General features: G+C 35.7%; 1 protein-coding gene across 5 annotated transcripts in view; it reads right to left on the bottom strand.

Annotated features, from left to right (window-relative positions):
* LOC101901024 (GATA zinc finger domain-containing protein 8-like) overlaps positions 1-23416 on the bottom strand; it is a 227919-nt gene that overhangs the window by 79943 nt on the left and 124560 nt on the right. The window contains exon 1 of one of the 5 annotated variants that reach the window (XM_059118361.1): positions 398-574. The exons of the other annotated variants lie outside the window; for them this stretch is intronic. The gene's annotated coding sequence lies outside the window, so the exon portion shown is untranslated. Of the gene's footprint in view, positions 1-397; positions 575-23416 lie in introns of those variants that run through there. 5 annotated transcript variants of the gene reach the window in all.

The following is a 23416-nucleotide window of genomic DNA, read 5'->3' as shown; positions in this document are numbered from 1 at the left end:
TTCACTTTTCACGAGGTTTAAGTTTTTTTTTTTTCAAAACTTAAATCAGTGCATAAATTTATATTTTTATAGAATAGAATTTGCATTTCACTTTTCACGAATATGAGTATTTTTTTCAAAACTGAAATTTGTGCATAGATATTTTTTTTATTTTAAAAATTTAAATTTTCTAGTTGGCAGCATATAATCCACATAATTTTTGGTTGAACAACCACGTTGAGGTTTCATGCGTTTTATACAATTCTCTTTTCACTTTTTTTTTTCAAAAAATTTCAAAATTTCACTGATATATTGTTTATAAAATTATCACAACTCCATTTTTCTTTGATTTTTATTCAATTAGATTTTTTATCAAATTCTCAACCTTTTTTTCACTCTAAATTTCCTTTCGTATTACATTTCTTGCCGTGGTTTTCAAATCAATTCCATGCTTTGTATTATTCCATCTAAAATAAAATATTATTTTGTTCAAAACTCGTTTTTCTTTCTTTCTCTTCTTTTTATCCGTAATCACACCGTGCTACATGTTTTCGTTTGCAGTTAAGCGATAGAACTGAAGTTGAAATCTGACTTTTTTGGAAGAAAAAAAAACAAAAAGAATATTGAAACATGCCATCCATACACCAGCTAAATGCTAAGGCGGCATGGCAAGCAGGCAGGCAGACAGGCCAACAGCTAGCTACCAGCACCTAAAAACACAAAAAAGGCTCGCCTCAAGAACGACAACAACAACAAATGGCTCATAAAACTACACCAACTGGCTGGCTGGTGGAATGGTGAGCGGGTAGGCAAATCAATGCCTCGATCGTACAGAAGAGATCAATAGAAAGAATTGTACATTTTGGTGTGATAATAAAATGCGTGAGCGTGTATCTTCGTATGTGTGTGTGTGAGTAGTCTTTATAAATTGCGCCTCTGCCCTCGTCTGTGTGTGTGTTTACCATTGTTATTGGAGAAAAAACCCAAATTCAATTCAATGAAATAATTCAAGAATTAATATGTTTAGAATATTTGAAATCTGAAAAAGCGTGACACCTTATAGAGAAGCAACAACAATTTATTAAACACGGCCGAGGAGACCCCTACGCATTGTTGTTATTTGGATTAAATCTCAGAGAGCCAGAAACTCCATGAGCAGAGAGAAAGAGATAGGAAGAGAAACTCACATTTTAGGAGGAGTAACAAGAGAGTTGGGAAAAATCGTTAATTAAATGTTAGAAAAACCCCGAAAAGACGGCTCTTTTGTAAAAGAAATAAAATCAAAGGAGATGGATGTTTCATATTTGTCTGAAATACGGGTTCTTGGTGGTTAGGAGATTGATGAGAATGGTAATAATGGCAATTGATGTCAAGGGTCAAAAGGGCTTGATGGAGGAGGTCATGGAATAAATGAATAATAAAAGGTTTGTTGTAAACGGCCAATTTTGATTGTAATTGTCCTTTTAAATGACATGAAGAATGGTAGAAGTTAAGATGGCGTTGAGGTTGAGGCCCTATAGAGGGTAGATTTCAAAAAGTTGCGTCTATGAGGCCACATCTAGTTCCTTGCCAGTTCAAAAGCTGATGAAGACGTTCAAAATTTGCCAATACGGGTGAGTTGAAAAAACTGCAACAACCTTCAGACTGCTGTCATTTCTAAGCCACTCGTCCGACAGCTGTTAAAATGATTCCGGTGACAGCTCATTATATTGTTTACAAGCGTACGAACGCATTTTGGTGAGAATTTTCCAGAAAAAAATTTATTCGTGATGGAATTCAAGCGTGATAGTGCGGTTTCTTTATATTTGGCTGGGAAACCACAAGTGGCACTCCATCATTTAAATGTGAATAAGTCTTTTGTGTCTCGTACCATCACTCGTTATCGTGATACTGGTAGCGTCAAGGAAGTGGACGGAAGAAAACAGCAACATCAGCAGAAATGGTTCGAAAAGTAAAGAAGCGACTTGATCGAAACCCGCGTCGCAATGGCCGAAAAATGGCTCGTGAGTGGAACATATCACAATATTCCATTCGGCAAATATTGAAAAATGAGCTTGGGGTAAAGCCATTGAAATTCCAAAAAGTACAAGAACTTACACCGCAACTGAAAGAAAATAGACTCAAAAGAACAAAAGAGTTGCTTCGCTTCGGCGAAGTTGGTGAACTGCCGAATTTGATTTTCTCCGATGAGAAAACATTCGTTGTCCAGCAGTTTGTAAACAAACAGAATGATCGTATTTACTTGCCAAAGAGGTCAGGTGAAAATGAGAACCTTCGGTTGGCCACCAGAACTTATGCGCCGGCCATGGTGATAGGCCACACCATCATAACAGCCGATGGTGGCTCTCCGTTCGTATTAATCGCCGTGGCATCAGAAAAAATGCTGAATATTATCGCGAAAATATTCTGGAGGGTGTATTAAAGCCTTTGGCAGGCAAACATTTTGACCGCAGACCTTGGACATTGGACAAGAATGGTTACAAAATGAGGTTCCTCGCTTCATATCCAGCGCACAATGACCATTAAAATCTCCGGATGCCAATCCGTTGGACTATTGTGTCTGGAGTATTTTGGAAAGCAAGGTTGGCACTAAAAAATGCCAAAGTGACGATCACCTCAAGCAAGCACTTCGCCGGGAATGGGCCAAAATACCGCAGAGCAACATTCGGGCAGCGTGTGATGGTTTCACTGGCCGTTTGATGGCCAAAGGTGACCAATTCGAATAAATCTAAACATATTATAATGTTTGATGCTATTTCCGATATTTTTTGCATTCATTCAAAAAGATTTAAAAATTATGGCGTTGGACTTTGTTGCAGTTTTTTTATATCACTCTGAACTAAAATATAGATGTATACGAATCTATACACTTTTATTCCAACTTATATAATTGCAAACTGTTACAAATGCAGATCACTGTGGAATTATTAAGACCAGTCTAACTCTTTCTTTAACAGATAAAATCCCATTAACAAATAAATCCCATTGCTCTCATATAAATAAATGTAAATTTAAATAAAATTTACTCAACAAATATAATTTTTTTCAACATTTTACATTGTAAAAACTCACTTTCAGAATAAGTTAATCTCATAAGAACCACAGATTTTCGCCAAATTTAGTCTAAACAACTTTGCCGTCCACACTTCGGACGTCCATTAAACTTAATTTATTATAATATTTTGTGCTTTATTGTTGTTCTCTCATCAAATATTCATATTATGTTGGCCGTTCGATCAGGTATTGTAAAATATCATCGTGTTGTTGAATTCCATGTCAATTCACGAGTCACTAGCCATTTATGGTGAAAACAACTTTACAGAATAACACCCAAGTATTTAATGACTGTTATTATAAAAAACAAAAAAATAATAATATAAAAAAAAACAAAATCAAAAAAAAAAAAAAAAAAAAACTGAAAGTAAATTGTTGTTTACAACAACAAAGGTGATATTTGTGTTTAAAACAATTGAATGGAGATATAGCAGACTATAGAGTAGAGTAAAAGATGCGCTACAAAGAATATAGTTCTTAACACCTGAGACCACATTCTGAATATGGAGACGTTTTAAAAGCCCTCTACTTTTACGAGACATCTCAAACGATATATCTTTGGGAAGGCAGCCATATGACTACATAGGATATATGTCATTTGATACTGTCAAAATGTTCCGCATCGAAATAACGGTTTCGAACTCTAGTTTTTTATATAATATCCGTCTCAGGATATTTTGAATTATTCTCGCGTTGCCGTTCCTCTGACTAGCTGGCTGGTATGCACAATAACCCTTGAAGGGAGTATCTGGTTTGTTCCAAACCTGGTACACCATAATAATTTCCAAATATACTACAACACCGCCTGAAAGTAACATAGGCTATATAATTTTTTGAAATTTCGCTTGGAATTGCATATATAGCACCAGAATCGGAAATTTAGTTTTTATATGCACACAACTATTGATCGATTACAGATATACAGGCATGTCACAGAATGTAAAATCGTTCAAGAGTGAAAACGAAAACGGTTTTAGCTTCTCTAAAAAACGGAAAACGCAAAAATTTTGCGTTTTGATATCACTTTCAAAAAGCAGGGTGAAATTGAAATGTTTAGTGATTTTAACGTAAAAAATAAACAGAAGACACATACATTTAACAGAAAATATTGTATTAACCAAATTCTCTTATAATGAACATGTTTTTGGAATTTATTTTACAAAAAATCTATTATTTTTCTAATCCATGAATTCGGAAGGTTTAACCATTCTAACGTGAGTTCCGTCAATGCATCCTACAATTCCTGGAATTTCATAATTTTCAAAAAAGTACAATTTCGACTTTCTTTTTTCTTCGGAAGACATTCTTAATTTGATCCAATGTGGACAAATTTCAGCTTCAATTGCATTAATAACTCTCCACTAGAAACTGTACTTCTCCCAAGGCTTAGCTCCACATCTCTACCTATAACTCCTTGAAATGCACCCGTAGCCAAAAACCTAAGCGTTGTTGCAAGCTGGATAATAGCCGGTATATTGGAACGTTTGAGGTGGGGAGAAATTTTTTCCAAAACTAAAACAAAAGCTGCTTTATTTAGCTGATAATAAGTTATAAATCTGTAGAAATAAATTATTATTAAAATAAATTTGAAAATAACTCATTGCTGGTGGATCCTTACTCTGCATTTGAGTGAGATAAAGGATCTGATGCGTTCCTCAATGTTCGACGACGAATTTTTTCAGTAGACCGCTGATTTATTTCTTCATCCATTACAGCAAGTATTGAAGCCCCTGGCATTTTTACTTTTAATGTTTATATTATAAAAAACAATTTAAACTCCTTTTTTAATTGTCAATAATTTGTTTACGACTTTTTTTTCATGGAGTTACCATATTTTTATTTCAAAAATGTGAAATGATTTTTTTTCCGGATTAGTCAAAACGTACGAGTGCTGAAGAAGCAAAAGCAAATCGTAACGATTTGGAAAGGGTGAAATAAATCGATTTCGTAAAACTTCTGTGACATGCCTGATAGTCTCCGAATTCGGAATGTGTAATGGAATGGAACAGAAATAAATTTGCCATTTTATGTCGAAATCGGTTCTGATTTGGATATAGCTCCCATATATATTTTCGACCGATTTTACATATTTGATGCACCTAACGCGATATGTATGTCCGATTCCAATGAAATTCGACAGAGAGTCGAAATTTGGTACCAAAAAATATTTGCCAAATTATATTGAAATCGGTTGAGCTATACCCTCATATATATACTTCGGCCGATTTCATGTATGTTATACATCAAACACGATATGTATGTCCTTCTCCAATGAAATTCAAAATGTGTGGCGGAATTTTTTACAATAATAAATTTGACACATTTTTTAGAAATCAGTTAAGATTTGGATAAAGATCCCATATATATATTCTCGGCCGATTTCACGTATATGATGCAAATATGGAAGCTGTGACGGATTATGGTGTAAAAGTAAGTTTGTCAAATTATATTGAAATCGATTGGGATACGATTACGATACGATACGATTTCCCACACAAAAGCTCGAAATATTTACAAAATATATATATTTTACTCCACAGAAAGAGAAAGGATAATCCAATTTTTTCCCCAACTTTGCAAATCCTAGCGTTTTCATCAGTGCCATGTAAGGTCCGAAAATGGACCATAACGGTCCATTCCATCAAGTACCTCCCTCACAAAGGGTCACAATTTTTAATAATTACAACTCTTATAAAATGTGATCTAAGAGTCCGATTGTCTTCAAATTTCACATATCCCAATAATTTTAATAACCTAAGTTCTTGTGTGAAGATGATATATATCGGTATACTCCTTCTGGTACCTCCCCCACAGAGGGTCAAAATTTTGAATATTCATGGAGCTCATAAAACGCAATATTAACATCCGATTCCATTCAGACCTAGAACATCTCAATATTTATAACAGCACAAGATCTGTTATAATAATTGTAAAGAACGGATTCCTTTTGGTACCTCCCCCACAAATGGTAAAAGTTTTGAATAATCAAAACGATCATAAAATCGGAAATAAGCATCCGGTTATCTTCATATTTCACACATCACATTATTTCACCTAACACAATATCTTCTGTGAAGATGGAATGTATCGGTCCCCTCTTTCTGGAACCTCCCCCAATAAGAGGTTAACATTTTGAATATCAATGAAGCTCATAAAACTTGGTACATCTCAATTTTTCTACCAATAATTGTTAGAGAGATGGTGGAGATCGGACTATTACTTCGGGTACCTCCCCTACACAGGGTTTAATCTTTCGAAAAACAAAACGCTGCAAGAAAGCGAAATATGCATTCTTCAAATATCGCACAACCAAACACTGTTGCTAACACAAGATCTGTTGTAAAGATGATATATATCTGCGAACCCCTTCTGGTACCTCATCCACAAAGGGTAACCAATTTTAATACTTTTATCTATCATAACTTGCGAAAGAAGTCAGCGATTCATTATATCATTTTATTATATCTAAATTTTTTCCTCTACCAGAAGCCTGAGATGAATATGGAATTTGTCGGAGTTTATGATTTCGCATAAAATTGAATAAAAATCGTCGATTTTCTGAAATTTTGCCCATACCAACATTTTTGTCTGTATTAGATGTAGTATGAGAATAGAAAATTTTGGTCGACTATATCTGATACCTCACGCACATTTTAATATTTTCTAAAAATCTCTATCATCTAATATAAAGTGAAGGAAGTTATCAATATAACCCAAACCTGGCACGTCGCACTATTTTATATCATATTTATTTAGGTCCGAAACGAAATAAACAGTTTTGGACCATCCCTTCGGAACCTACTCAATAGAGGCTCAACAATTTAGATAATCAAACATTGGCAGAGTGTATAAATCTGTCGGCAAAACCGACTATTACTTTAAATTTGTTAATATGCAATTTCAAAATACAGCCAATCCGAATTAAAACTGTGTGCAAGACCTTCGAACCATTTCAGTTCTGTTAACATGTGAATAGACAGTAACTACTTTTCGTAGGGTCGAATTTTCAAAATCGAAATTAAAAAATAAGGAGAATTCGATTGAAGCATTTCAAATACAAAATACCGGGCGATGTCGCTAAATCGACCTATATTGAAAATATTATACAAAAACCACCCCCCCCTAGTATGGAGGGTATATTAAATTTGACATTCCGTTCGTAACACCTCGAAATATCATTTAAGACCCCACAAAGCATATTCTTGTTTGCGATGTCCGTCCGTCTGTCTGTCCGTCTAGGAAATCAATCTAGCTTGCGAACGAATTGAAGTAGGTTGATTAAATTTTACTAAGATGTATGTTTGTTCTGCCGGACTTTTGGTACTGAAAATGATCTATATAGGTCCACGTTTTGCCATAGCCCCCAAATTATCTATTATTTACCGGTATGGTTTCAAATTTCGTATTTGAAGTTCGTATTGGATATTGCAAACTATAACAGAAATTTGACTATGAAGGCTCAAGTCTTCGTATACGCCCGGTATCTTATTTATCCGGTATCTCTCTATATTCGGTATGTCGATGATTTTAGCGTGCTTCTTCTCCTGAATTGCTTCAAATTACGTATTTTCAGTTCGTAACGGGTACTATAGCATGTGACGGAAAATTGTCTATGCAGGTCCAGGTATTAGTATAGCCACCATATAACGGTACTTCCCTCTATTCGGTATTTTGATGATTTTTTAACTTCCGAATTCCTTCCAAATGTTGGAGGAGATTCAATGTTCGGTCCAGTCGATATTATTGATTGTTTACTTGCTTTTTATAGTTGTGTATTCTCTGAGAACTTGCAACACCATAATTTATACAGAACATAATTCTATAGAAAGAAATGTGGTCAGGACCTTAAAAAGCTTTAAATGCTTTGTTAACGCTATATGGTTTTTATGTTCAACATTTTCAACCAATATTCGTAATTCTTGGATACACGCTCATCCATTATTAACTGAAATTTTTAAATTTCAACCGATTCAAATTAAAGTTGGAAGGACATCATTAATATGTGGTCCCCGATGAAAATTTCGAGATGTTTCCAACGATATGACAATTGTAATATACCTCCATTTTATGGTTGTGGTTCTAAAATAAGGCACCTTCAAAACACCTCCTCATCTAAATTCGATAAATAAACCGTAGACAAAGGCCAGTTATGCCAACGGTTCAGCTGGCGCGGTGGCTAGAAGTTGACATTTTACTTTTTAAATATCATTGAATTTGTGATGCAAATATTAAACTACATGCTTTAAAACTGGCGGCACATTCAGTTCTAAACCGCTTTATAGCCACCGGCTGTACTCGTCGTTGCTGCTGATGATGAGGTAATTCTAAAAGAATATTACGCTACACCTTCAGTAGTCAAGATGTAATTACAACAACACATACAACCAACACCACCCAGTTGCCAAACCACAAACAGCGAGGCACCAGAAAACCACCAGGCCATAATCTCAACGCCAGTGTGTCTCCTCTACAAAGTTGAAATCACCTAATCTTGCAATAAAAAAAAATTTTATTTTGTTTTTGTTTTTGCAAAAACAAGTTGCATACTTTTCGCTGTTGTTGTTCATCTTTTTTCTTCTTATTGTCCATTATTATTGTTTTTATTGTTCTGGTGTTATTTAAAAAATATTGAAAAAATTTCAAAATTTTATTACCACTTATTCGGAGTCAGCTAGTCAGTCAGTTGGACGCCAGCTTCACTGACATTTAAAAATTCAGTTTTTTTTCAAGTTATTTCATTTACACCATAAAAAGTCATAAAACTTCCGTTTATGATTGTCATAATTTTGTTTATTTCATTGCTAAATTATACACAGACCCTTGGACGTCAAGGAAGAAAATGTTGTTGGCAGGGTCATAATGTCTTGCCGTGCTTAGGTAATATTTAAGAAATTTTATAGTTTATTTCTTACTGCCAGCCAGGATGTCATGAAGGTGTGAGGAGGGACAAGGTTGCCATGGTCTTTTTTCATAAACTTATTTTCCAGATATTTCCCAATTGGCAAACATATGTGGGTATAAATCCTGGTAGCGAGTTTTCTCTCAGATTTTCCCATGCAAAATCTTATTGTCGGAGATAAAGAAACTATAGTCATTTGTTAATTCTTTTGGGTTTTTGGTGTCACTCAAGGATTTAAATTCTTATTGAACAGGGCCTACATAAGGTCAGCCAGGAAGACTACTCTTGTCAACCATTTGCCAATAAGCTTCATAGTTTTTGCCATATTTTGTGATTTGACCCTCTTTGAATTTCAAATAACAATATGTGTTTCGACAAAAAAAAAAAAAAAAAACTGAGTGGTCAGATGTATATAGTAGCCGACTTTAAATCGGCCATGGTACAGGAAAGTAGATTTTCTGCCCAAAACTATATTTTATACTACTTCCATGCATCACAAAAACACCGAGATAAAACTGATAAGAAATTAGGAAACATTTTCGCGTTTTTAGGCAACATTTACGCAAATATTTTCCTGATATATAATGGAAATAGAAACTTATGTTCTATGGTGACCTATAGTGGAATTTGGTGAGGAATATTTTCGTCCTTGACGTCATCCTTCAAAAATTATGTTTTCTAGTAGAATTTTGCATAAATTCACATGAAGTGCGGCTTTAAACCTATATTTTTAATATTTTTGAATTCCAGGCGTTGTGGTGAGGTTTAGACTTTTGATGTCTTCTAGTACCTATAATAGAATTTTGTGACAAACAATTTTGTAGACAATTTTGACTTGATACGGTCCCGTTATAATGACGTTTTTAAACATGGTTTGAAAAAATAACCAAAAAGACCCATTGGTCACTCGATTGAGGGTTAATATTTGCACCAACATTTTGCATGTGGGTCAATGTTTGAAGGTAGGGTTGAGATAAGGCTGCGTTTTTGAAAATTTGTACTAAAAGTACTAAATTTCGTACCTTTTTGTATTTTGTGAACGGGTACAGACAAAAACCTGATATAAAAATTAAGCTTGCGAAGTAGTGTTGATATAAGTAGGTGTTTTTGGAAATATGTACTAAGTGTAACAACTGTACTAAATTTGGTACAATTTGGGTTTGGCTGAACGGATTAAACTGAAAATATAAAATGTTGGTATTTTAGTGTCTGGTTGGTAGGGTTATGACAAAGAATTGGGTTTGGAAATGCGTTCAGAAAGTGTACCAAAAACTAAACACTAAATTTGGTATTGCCTGAACGGATAATGCTTGAAATCTGAAATTTGGCATTAGGATCACTGTAAGTGTGTAGGGTTGAGATTTGGAGGTGGTGTTTCAAATACGTACTAAAAAGTATTAAATGGTACTAAATTTGGTATTTCGATAAGGAATTGATCCGAAAGTCTAAAATTTGACATTAAAATCCTCTCTAAGCGGAACGTACTAAAAAGTACGTTCATTACTAAATAGTATTAACTTTGGTATTTTAGGAAGGAATAGAGCTGGAAATCTGGAATTTGGTTTAAGGGTCTTTGACATTGTGTCGGATAACCAAATTAAAGGGTTTTCGAAATACTAATAAAACGTGTACCAATTTCAAAACTATGTAGCGTTGAGATTTGGAGGTGGCTTTGCAAATATGTACTAAAAAGTACTAAATTGTACTAAATTTGGCATTAGGTAAAGGATGAAATTGGAAGTCTAAAATTTGAAATAAGGGTCACCTTTTGTGCGGTTTGGTGGATATATGGTGGGGGACTTGGAAATACGTACCAAAAAGTACGAAAAGTACAAAATAGTATTAACTTTGATATTTAGGGAAGGAATACATCTGGAAATCTGAAAATTAGAGATGGTAATTTGATATATTGGTATTGGGGCTCCAGTTGATGGTAGATTTGTGATGAAGAAGACGTTTGGAAATGAGTCTTATAATTTAACGACAAGTACTTAATTTGGTATTGTGTGCAAGAATAGAGCTGAAATCCTGAAAATTTATATAGATGTCACTGTTGGTGTCTGTGGTTAGTTATGGAGGTTGTTTTGAAAATGCGTCATATGTTTGTACAAAAAAGACTAAATAGTACTAAATTGGGGAAGGAATAGGGCTGGAATATTCAAATTTGAAATTGAGGTCTCTGTTGGTATGTGGAATTGAGATATGGAAGTGGATTTAGAAATGCGTACCATATTTGTACGAAAAGTAAAAAATTTGGTATTGGGTGGTATAAAGCTGAAATCTCGAAATTGGAGGCGATTTTGGAAATGTGTCCAATAATTATATAATTATTATTCGGAAATTGATACTATGTTGTGGAAGGGAAGGAGCTGAAATCCTGAATTTTGATATTGAAGTCTCTATCCTATGTTGAGATCTCATGGTAGTTTTTTAATTGTTTTGGAGGTGCATGCTAAATGGTACTAAATTTGGTATTGGGTGAAGGGTTGAGCTGAAATTTGATATTGAGGTCACTGTTGGTTTCTAGCGCGAATAAAGGGAGGTATCCTTATATGTGGGCTATACGAAGACGTAGACTTGCATAGGGAATTTTTTTGCATAAGCTGTAGTACCCATTACAAACTTCGAACAATTCGGGTGAATCATGTTCCTAATATCATCAAAATACCGAATATGGGGAGGTATTGTTATATGAGTCTATACGAAGACGTGGACCTGCGTTCGCAATTTTTTGATATAGGCTGTAGTACTCATTAAGATCTTCAAATGCGAAATTTTAAAGACTTCTAACAAATAATGTCTTTAAAATGATTAAAAAAGCGAATATTGGGAGGTACCGTTATATGGGAGCTTTATGAAAACGTTGACCGACATGGCCCATTTACGAACTTAACCTGCCTACCTACACATGTGTGCATAATTGTAGCCTTTTATGTTAATTCGTTCGAAAGATAGCGTGATTTCAACTGACGGACCAACAAACAGAAATACGGCCATTAATAAGCCGATTTAGAATTGATCAAGGATATACAAATATACTTTGTTGGGTCTGGCATAAGTATTTCCACAAGGTACAAACGGAACGACAAAGTTAATATTCCCTCCATGCTTTGGTGGAGGGTATAAAAAATCACTGTAAATCTTCCGTGGAGACAAAGACACTAGTGGTTTTCTATAGTCACATAAGATCCCTTAATGTCTCCTGTAATGGTAGAACACCTCACAATATATTTTATAGACAAGTAGGATCTGATAAGAGTTTCTACATGCAAATCAGATTACCTGCGACATCTTGAAGTATCCTTTATGGAGAGAAGGCCGGGTCCTTGGTTATTTTTTATATATACAAAACATTTCATTAATGTAGAGAGACCCGTTTTATGGAGTTTTGGGGGCAAAAGACGTTAATAGGCGTTTTTAAAGTTAGCTGACCTAAAGGGGGCTTCTCTATGGAAAAAATACACCCTGGATGCTATAGCCAGAAAACCTTTTAAGGTTTTCTACATGGACAAAAGGCCTTTACATATTTACATAGTTCGAACACATGTATACCGATTTTTTATATTGATATTTATTGCGGACCGAGGACTTTTTAGGGTCTTCTTATAGACATATACATTTCTAATGTTTTTTTTTTTTTTTTTTTTTTTTTTGGAAAAAAACGGTTTGGGATATTCTATTGCCTCCTAATATCTAATATGTGTTCAGAAGACCTCTACGATGTTCTCCATATGCAAAAAAATTTCTTGAGATCTTTTACCTAGACAAACGAACTTTTTATTTTCGAAAGGTCTTTTATGAAGATAGAATATTTTTGTGGTCATCTCATTAGATTTTATGGCCTCTTCAGATTTAATTTTGTCAAAAAAAACCTCCGAATTTGATATTTTTGGTTAAAATAAAATTACTTACTTGTTTATTAATTTGCCATAAATAAAATTGTTATTAAATATTAAAAACATACCTGAAACGAAAAAGGAAAACGAAATTACTTAATTAAACTCTTCGCGTGGAAAGGATTTAAACAAACTATCACAAAGTTAAAAGGTTCCTAATAAGTACTTCCCCATTAGACATTTCCAAATCCTTTTCTGTGGGAATAATTTGAATCTTAAAACAAACACCGTTAATAGGTATGGTACTATGTTGACCCTACAATGGAAATTGTTTTTAATTATCGAATGTGTGGGAACATTTCTTTTATCCATGGAATGGTCGCAACATGTTTATTTAACTCATTATCTAGTGGTTGGAAAAGAAAAACAATGAGTTTTTCCTAAATAAAGATTAACCAAGGAAATTTGAAGCCCATATTTAAGATAAATGATAATCAAAGTAAAGAGTAAACACCCACATCAGAGGTGAAGGGAGACAAGAAAAATCCCTACCCACAATTCATGTTAGGGAAACCAAATAAATCCTTATGCTACATATCCTCAAAGATAAGCCTGGCCAGACATATGGTGCCAGTACTTGTAAATCCATCCGCCTACAAAAAGGAAACGAAACGAAAGATAAATGCATCTTCTTCGTCGTCTTCTCAACTACTTTAGGTTAGGTATTTGTGTTCCTTTTGTGGGTTGCAGTTCCTTGTACGGAAGGTGTTAAACAGGGGAGTAGCAAACATACATATTTTTCGTTTTCAAGTGGTTTACATAATTTGACATAAACGTTTTAGATGAAAATGAAATACAAAATGAAATGAAAATGCACAAGACCAAGAAAAGAGAAGAAAATTGTTACACCACGTACATTTAGGTAGCCGCCAGCCAGCCACTTCAAGATGTTATACAACATTGATTTGTAAAGTGGAAAGAGAAAAAACGGGCGAGTTACCTACTGGCGGTCTTACATCTGTTTGCAATGTTGTCCATGTGGCCGGCCTGTAATGCAAGCGTTATTTGAGGCGCCTCATTAGGAAAATGCGGTAAAGTAATGCAGTATATATTCATTAAAAATATCGCATAAAGAAGCATAAAATCATTAAACAATTTTATTTGTTGTTGTTTTTCACTTAGTTGTTGCCATTTTCATTAAGCCATTTGAAGCCGTTATTGAAAAATAGTAATTGTTAGATTTTTTTAATTGCGAAAAAATACTACGTGAAGATAAACATGTGGATAGTAGAAACAGTGGGACAAAATCAAATAAAATATTGTTAATTACAGACTTCTTAAGATCAATATAGACAAAATATAATTTTAGACCTTTTTGTAAATAGAAGAGAGCTCAAAATATTATTGTTTGCATATCAAAATAATGTATTTTGCATTTATTTGCAAACACATTTCCGAGTTCTATATATAAAGCAGACTTTTGTGCTCTATATATTAAGAAGTGGTCATAAGGCCGATTCAGGTTTCTTGTAGAGACAGGAGACCTTCCGAGGCATTTATAGCAGCACAAGAGGAAAATATACTTTTTTTGGACAAAAGCTCCGTGAAAACTTTTGTATGCTTAAAGGCACCCTCATGAGGTAGAGTATGCAGTAAAAACTTCTGAGGAGAGTGTACCACATTTCATATCTCTACTGAACTACACCTCTTGACGAAAACTTCTTGGGGATTTTTATAGAGAAATATTCTTACTATACAGAATACCTCTAAAAATCTTAAAATTTTAACTTGTGACAGAAGGCCTCTAGAGATCTTTTAAAGCTGTAGGATTTTTATGAAGACAGAAAAACTCCCCAAATCTATTATAGGTCTTTTACGGGCACAGGAGTCGTTTTGAGGTACTGTAGAGTGACATAAGACTCCTTAAGGTTTTTAAGGATATAGAAAGCGAAACAATGGACCTATTCATAGAAGTCCAATAAGTCTCCTTAAAGAAAACAAATAAGTTGTTACAAATGTAAATTTAATAAAAAACGAGCTCGAGGTCTTTGTTGTTGTTTAATTATTTATTATCTTCGATATTTCGTTCTCCAACGGAAGACATCATCAGGAACTATACTGTTTAAACATATAACAAAATTTACAAAATCTCGCCAAGATCCGACGCCGACCTTGTGTTATATAAGTTAAGTTATATCATAGAAGACCGAAGAGTTTTTTCGGAGAATAGGTCTTCTCATAGAAGAGCAATAGGTATCTTCCCATAGAAGACCAATAGGTCTTCTCCCAGAGGAGCAATAAATCTTCTCATAGAAAATAAGAAGGTCATAGAAGAGCTATATGTCTTCTCATAGGATAGTTATAGGCCTCCTCATAGAAGATCAAGAGGTCTTCTCATAGCAGAGCAATATATATCGTGAACTGATATAGCCCATCTTCGAACTTGTCCTGCCTGCAGACAAAACAGTGATCTATCTTTATTCGTTTTAACTCTGGCGTAATTACAAAAGACGGTCGATGAGTTACAAACGCAATGACGAACTTAATATACCCTCCCTGCTATGTATAATGGAGGGTACAATAACTAGGTCGTTTTATCGTTTTTTACCACGAAAATAATCGATTTCCAATTTAAGAATTTTAACTAACAAAATCCGATTGAACAAAACTCGAGCTCTGTATCCGTTAGTTAACCGCTTATGAATGTTCAGTGGGGCCGATCTTTTGGAAAGAATTTGGAAATTTTCAAAAAAAAAAAAAAATAAAATCCGTTAAAAAATTCTGTTAAAATCTTAAAAATACCAAACTTAACCGTAATCTTAGGGTCTAAAGGGTCATAAGCCATTACAATAATCAAATGCGAAACTTGAAAAAAAATCGGTGAATAATGTAGCTAAAATCATCAAAATTTCGAAGATAGGGAGGTGCCGTTATATGGGGACTTTACGAAGGCTTGGACCTGCACAGCGAATTTTATGTCTTAGGCTATAGTATCATTACGAACTTCAAATACCAAATTTTAAAAATTTCCGGTGAATAATGTCAAAAATGCCGAATATCGGGAGGAGCTCTTATGTGGGACCATATGAAGGCGGGGACCTGTACGGACAATTTTCTCTCATAGGCTGTTGTATCCATTACGAACTGCAAATACCAAATTTGAAACAATTCAGGTGAAATCATCAAAATGCCGAATATCTGGAGGTGCCATTATATGGGAGCTATGCCAAAACATGACCTTTTCAATACCAAAAGTCCTGCAGGCGTAATATACATTTGAGCAAAATTTTGTTAATCTGCTACAAATCGTTCGGAAGACAATGGACGGTCATTCTTAAATCGACATAGAATTTTGTGCTGATCAAGAATATATATATACCTTGTGGGGTCCAAATTGTATATTTCGATGTGTTACGAACAGAATGACAAACTTAAATACCCACCATACTATGGTGGAGGGAGGAGGAGATTTTGGTATTTTGGATACCGATTTCGAAAAAATTCGATTAACCAAAGTAACCTGGGGTAAAGTCAACTTCACAGAAGGTATTCATGAACGGATTCTAAAGTGAAGTGTTTGTGATCAACAACCTCCAAGGCGGCAGATTCTAAAGGGCAGCAATCTCTCTGTGCAGTGATTTGGGGTTAAGAGGAGGCGGTCGACTGCGATACTGACGTGAAAAAGTCCACACCATCAATGACGTGTTGATTGCATCACTGATAACGAAGAAGAAGTATATCTCCCATAAATATCTGCTCCTTTTCGATTTTCCATCAACCTATCCCACTGTACTTCGCTTTCATACAACCAATGCAACTTTTCATTTCAATTTAATGAAGTTTTAAATACCACACAAACAACATTCATACGCATGGACATGAGACGTTTGTTGAGATCAAAAAAAAAAAAAAACTAACAACAACCCAACATATTTATGGTCGCCATAGACATGGCTCGTAGAAATGTTGTCGGTGCAATCTTTGTGGCTGGCGCTTCATGCGTAGAAAGTAAAACTTGCGCGTTTGTTTCGTGTTTTCTTTAGTTTGTGGCGATGTTTTTGTCATAACTTGTAAACAAGTTCAACGTGGTGGCTTACTGACAATTGCCACAAAGCGAAATGCCAACCAGCCAGTTAGCCAGCCTGCCTGCCAGTCAGCCACAAGTAATTACATTTTGAAATCCAACTCCAATTGAAAGTGGAGAGACCGCCACCACCACCAAAGCTTGGATGAATGGACTAGCCGATATGTCGAATGATGTTCCTGGCAACAAGTCAGGTTTTTTAGTTTTATTCATTAAGCCGCATTGTGAAGAGTGCGAGATTTTTTTATACCCTCCAATATAGTATGAAGGGTATATTGGGTTTGTCATTTCGTTTGTAAGACCTCGAAATATACATTTTAGATCCCACAAAGTATATATATTCTTGATCAGCATAAAATTCTATGTCGATTTAGCGATGTCCGTCCGTCTGTCCGTCTGTGGAAATCAATCTAGCTTCCGAACGAAATAATGTAGGTTTATAAAATTTTACTCAAATGTATATTATTTCTGGGGGACTTTTGGTATTGAAAATGGGCCATGTGGGTCCACGTTTTGGTATAGCCCCCATATAACGGTGCACCCTGATATTCGGAATTTTCATGATTTTAGCGACATTATTAATAGGAATTGTTTCAAATTTGGTATTTGAAGTTCGTAACGGATGCTACAACCCAAGACAGAAAATGAGCCATGTAGGTCCACGTTTTGGTATAGCCCCCATATAACGGTACCTCCCGATATGCGGTACTAGGTTGATTTTAGCGACATTATTCACCGGAATTGTTTCAAATTTGGTATTTAAAATTCGTAATGGATACTACAGCCTAAGACACAAAATTGTCTCTGCAGGTCCACGTCTACGTATAGCCCCCATATAGCGGTACCTCCCGATATTCGGTATTTTGATAATTTTAGCGACATTATTCGCCGGAATTGTTTCAAATTCGGTATTTGACGTTCGTAATGAATACTACAGCCTAAGAAAAAAAATTGTCTGTGCAGGTCCACGTCTACGTATAGCCCCAATATAACGGTACCTCCCGATATTCGGTATTTTGATGATTTTAGCCACATTTTTCACCGGAATTGTTTCAAAATTGGTATTTGATATTCGTAATGGCTGCTATAGCCTATGACAGCAAATTATCTGTGCAGGTCCACGTCTTCGTATAGCCCCCAAATAACGGTACCTTCCGATATTCGGTATTTTGATAATTTTAGCGACATTATTCACCGGAATTGTTTCCAATTTGGTATTTGAAGTTCGCAATGAATACTACAGCCTAAGTCCCAAAATTGTCTCCGCAGGTCCACGCCTTCGTATAGCCCCCTTATAACGGTACCTCCCGATATGCGGCATTTCGATGATTTTTGCGACATTATTCACCGGAAATCTTTCAAATTTGGTATTTGATGTTCGTAATAGATGCTACAGCCTAAGACAGAAAATTGTCTGTGCAAGTCCACGTCTTCGTATAGCTCCCATTTAACAATACCTCCGGATATTCGGTATTTTGATGATTTTAGTGTCATTTTTCACTGGAATTGTTCCAAATTAGGTATTTGAAGTTCGTAACGGATACTACAGCCTAAGACAGAAAAGTGTCTTAGCAGGTCCACGTCTTCGTATAGCCCCCACAAGAACGGTACCTCCCGATATTCGGTATTTCGATGATTTCAGCGACATTATTTACCGGAATTATTTCAAATTTGGTATTTGGTGCTCGTAACAGATGCTACAGCCTATGACAGAAAATTGTTTGTGCAAGTCCACGTCTTCGTATAGCCCCCGTATAACGGTACCTTCCGATATTCGGTATTTTGATGATTTTAGTTACATTTTTCACCGGAATTGTTTAAAATTTGGTATTTGAATTTCGCAAGGAATACTACAGCCTTTGACAAAATATTGTCTGTGCAGGTCCATGTCTTCGTATAGCCTCCATATAACGGTACCTTCCGATATTCGGTATTTTGATAATCTTAGCGACATTATTCACAGGAATTGTTCCAAATTTGTTATTTGAAGTTCGTAATGGCTGCTACAGCCTATGACAGAAAATTGTCTGTGCAGGTCCACGCCTTCGTAAAGTCCCCATATAACGGTACCTCCAGATATTCGGTATTTTAATGATTTTAGCTACATTATTCACCGATTTTTTCTAAGTTTCGCATTTGAATATTGTGATGGCTTACGACGGGTCCATGTCGTCGTATAGACCCTAATATAACAGCTACATTAGGTATTTTTAAGATTTTTACAGAATTTTAAAGGGATTTTATTTTTTTTGAGAATTGCCAAATTCGTCCCATATGGTGAAGGGTATTCAAAGTTCGGCCCGGCCGAACTTGTAGCTTTTTTACTTGTTTTTCTTATTTTTTGCAATATATAAGCCTTGGCAAATCTTTATTAGAAATCTTGAGAAATAAGCTTGGCGTAGAAAATCTGTTAGCCTGTGCATCGTGTTGTTGTTGTCATTTGAAGTGACAATTTAAAGCGCAATTTTCTTCTTTGCTTGATTTGAAAACAAGTTTTTCCTTTAAGGTGTTGCTGTTGCTGCGGCGGCTGTTGTTTATGGCTCTCATTTCAGTTGGTGTTACAAACACCCATATGTTTCATCATCATCAACATCAGTTTCATTGCTGTCTTCTTTTACTTCTCTAGACAGCATCTCTGTCTTCCTAGCTGCCATTAAAGGAACTCTAACCACCCAGGTTGTAAATTTCGTTTTTGTTTTTCGCTTTCCACATTGAGTTTTATTGCATTTGAATGGATGTAAGGAGAAAAAAACGGGTCTTCTCTCTCTCGTTTAGGCGTTGTCAGAAAGTCAGTCATGTACATCTATGGTTATGTCAGTCAAGACAAGCAAGCTGTCCGTCTCTGGCTGGCTAGCTGGCTGTCTGTCAGTCAGTCACTCAGTAAGTCTGCATATGTGTCACTGTGTACAAAACAACCTACAGAGACTTAGCACCATCATCGTCATCATCAACGACGTCGTCATATCCTGGATTGGATTTGCGTGTGCACACATGTGTTTGTCTATTTTCCACTGTTTTTTCTTTGATTTATTATGGAAAATGCGGGAAATATGAGAACATATTTACGTTACTGGCATAGGAAGGCTTGAATGGAAAAATTTCCAAATCCATATTTCAAATCAAATAAAATGTAACATCAGCGGACGTGATTGGCAAGCGAGTGTGAGAGAGTGACTTTTTGACAGCCTGCCTGCATGGCTGGAGGCATAGGAAAGTGACATGAAAATATCAAATGAAGCCACTTTCTTTAAGAAAACCCCAATAAATATTTAACAAATCAAATCCTTTAAATACATAAACACCATATTGGACTAGGAGATAAGACAGACCCCAAGGAGATAATTTGTAAAAAGGATAAAGGCCAATGTTATCCCAGATAAAAAGTATGAGCGAGATATGAAAACATTACCCCTTGATAATTCTTGATAACAAACCAAATGTTAAAAATAAATTATCAGGGCCTTTCCCCATCCTGGAGCCAATGGTCAAATCGTTAGGTCATAGGTTTACGATAAGCTCAGTAATCCCTGCTTGGTATAATTGAAGTCCAAATTATATAAAATCCAAATCTAACACTCATAATAGACTACGGAGACCTTCCTCGCACAACATCTTCCTCTCAATGAAGCCTAGGTATTGATATATTCCTCTGAAATAGACCTAAAACGAAAAATCGTAAATATCCGATTGCGATGGCGCAAAAGACCAAAAGACCACCTTAGGTTCAAAGGTGATTCTAGAAAGGTATCTTTTTATACCTCCGCCATTGTATGAAGGATATGTGAGGTTTCTCATACCGTATGTAACTTCTCGAAACATCCATTTTAAACCCATAAAGTATATATTTGCGTGGTTGGCATAGATTTTATGTCGATTTAGCCATGTACGTCTGTGGAAACCATTCCAGTTTCCGAACATATTGGTGTAAGTATAAAAAAATTTCACTCAGATGCATTTTAGGTCCTTAGAATTTTTATTAACACAAAATGGGTCAAATAGGTTCGATTTGAAGTATTTTTGATATCATTGTGTTTTACCGAAATTGCTGTAAATTGAGAGTTTGTGCTCCCACTGGGTGGGAATTTTGCTTACAGAGTGACATCTATATATGTACAATTTGGATATAGACCCCACCTATACGGTACCTCCAGATATTCGGTTTCACATTTTTCAGCAGGATGTTTTCAATTTTTTATTTTTGTATTATTGGAGTGCGTAATGGATACCTCTTCCTATACAGGCCCACTTCCTCGTATAATCCCACATAACGGTTCCTCCTTACCATCGACATTTTGATTATCAAAGCGATATTGTTTAACGGAATAATTAAAAATATGATATTTTAATTTGACAGTAGGTACGTCCTTCTCTGATAGAAAATCTATGTAGCCCCACTCAAAATGGGTATTTGAAGTTCTTACTAGGCATCGCCTTTTCTGACAGAAGTATTGGATATTTTCATAATTTCAGCAGATTTTTTTTTAAATTTTGCAAGTTTCTTCCAATTGGTGGAGGGTCTTAAACGTCCGGCTCAGCTGAACATTTTTGTTTTTTATACCCTATACCACAAAGTAACATGGAGGAAGAATTGAGATAGACCCATAGTTACTTTTGAGGTTCTTCATAGAATCACTTTCTGAGTCGATTTATGCGTGTCAGTTCGTCTGTCATTTGAAATTTTACAAACAATATTTGTTTGGCCCAAGGATGATCGCTATTGGAATTGATGAGAATCGGTTCAAATATAGATATAGCTCCCGTATATATCTTCAACCGATTTCGGGTTAATTGTACACCAAATGGGCAATATGAGTCCAAATGACCTGAATTTAGGCACATCCGACCGAATTTAGTCTACAAACAAGTACATTAAATTTGGAGAAACTCGGTTCAGATATAGCTATAGCTCCCATAAATATGTTTCATCTGATTAAGGGTTCTAAGTCACTGAAGGCGTAATATGCGCTCCGCAAAAATGATATTTGGTAATTATGGAGCTCAAAAATACCTCTGTCAAATTTAATCGAGATCGGATCAAATTAGGATATAGCTCCAATATACACGATGAGATGAAAAATCTGTAACCAACTTCAGACTGCTGGTATTTCTAAGACACTCGCCCGACAGCTGTTAAAATTATTGCAGTGACAGCTCATTATATTGTTTACAAGCGTACAAAAGCATTTTGGTGAGAAATTTCCAGAAAGAAAGTTATTCGTGATGGAATTCAAGCGTGATAGTGCGATTTCTTTATATTTGGCTGGAAAACCACAAGTGGCTATAGATAGAGCGCTCCAGCATTTAAATGCGAATAAGTCTTTTGTGTCTCGTACCATCGCTCGTTCCCGTGATGCTGGTAGCGTAGCGGGACGTCAAGGAAGTGGACCCGCGTCGCAGTGGCCGGAAAATGGCTCGCGAGCTGAACATATCGCAATATTTCATTCGGCAAATATTGAAAAATGAGCTCGGGCTAAAGCCATTGAAATTCCAAAAAGTGCAAGAACTTACACCGCAACAGAACAAAACGGACTCGAAAGAGCTAAAGAGTGGCTTCGCTTGGCCGAAAGTGGTGAACTGCCGAATTTGGTTTTCTCCAATGAGAAAACATTCGTTGCCCAGGTGAACTGCCGAATTTGGTTTTCTTCGATGAGAAAACATTCGTTGTCCAGCAGTTTGCAAAATGACTGTGTTTACTTGCCAAAGAGGTCAGCTGAAAATGTGTACCTTCGGTTGGCCACCAGAACTCAAGCGCCGGCCATGGTGATGGTGTGGGCCGCCATAACCTTGCCTTGAGCAAGCAAACATTTTGGCGGCAGACCTTGGACATTCCAACAGGACCCAGCACCATCGCACTCAGCACGCGCCATTCAAGAATAGTTACAAAATAAGTTTCCTCGCTTCATTTCCAGCGCACAATGGCCACCAAAATCTCCGGATACCAATCCGTTGGACTATTGTGTCCGGAGTTTTTTAGAAAGCAAGGTTGGCACTAAAAAATACCTAAGTGTCGGTCACCTAAGGCAAGCGCTTTGCCAGGAGTGGGCCAAAATACCGCAGAACAACATTCGGGCAGCGTGTGACGGTTTCATTGGCCGTTTGAAGGCCATAATCCGTGCCAAAGTTGACTAATTCGAACAAATCTATACTTATTCTAAAATTTGATGCTATTTCCGACATTTTTTCTAAATTAAAAAAAAAGATGTAAAAATTCTGACGTTTGACTTTGTTGCATTTTTTATCTCACCCTGTATATCTTTATCCAATATCAGGTTTATTGAGCACTAAATGATTGATATCAGCCCAAATGGATTGAATTTTGACAATTCCGATAGAATTTATTCTAGAAACAAGTATTTCAGATTTGGTGAGAATCGGTACAGATAGACCTATAGCTCCCATATATATGTTTCATCCGATTTGGTATTAAAATCCCTCACATGCGTATGTATAATGCACTCTACAACAATAATATTTGATACCGGTCATCAGATACTGCGCGAAACTATCTCTGCCAAAATTTATCGGTTCAGATTTTTATAAAGCTCTACTAAAAACACATAGTGG

The sequence above is a fragment of the Musca domestica genome, unplaced genomic scaffold, assembly GCF_030504385.1.
Source record: "Musca domestica strain aabys unplaced genomic scaffold, Musca_domestica.polishedcontigs.V.1.1 123, whole genome shotgun sequence".
NCBI classification, from domain to species: domain Eukaryota; kingdom Metazoa; phylum Arthropoda; class Insecta; order Diptera; family Muscidae; genus Musca; species Musca domestica.
This window is presented reverse-complemented; position numbering and strand designations above follow the sequence as displayed.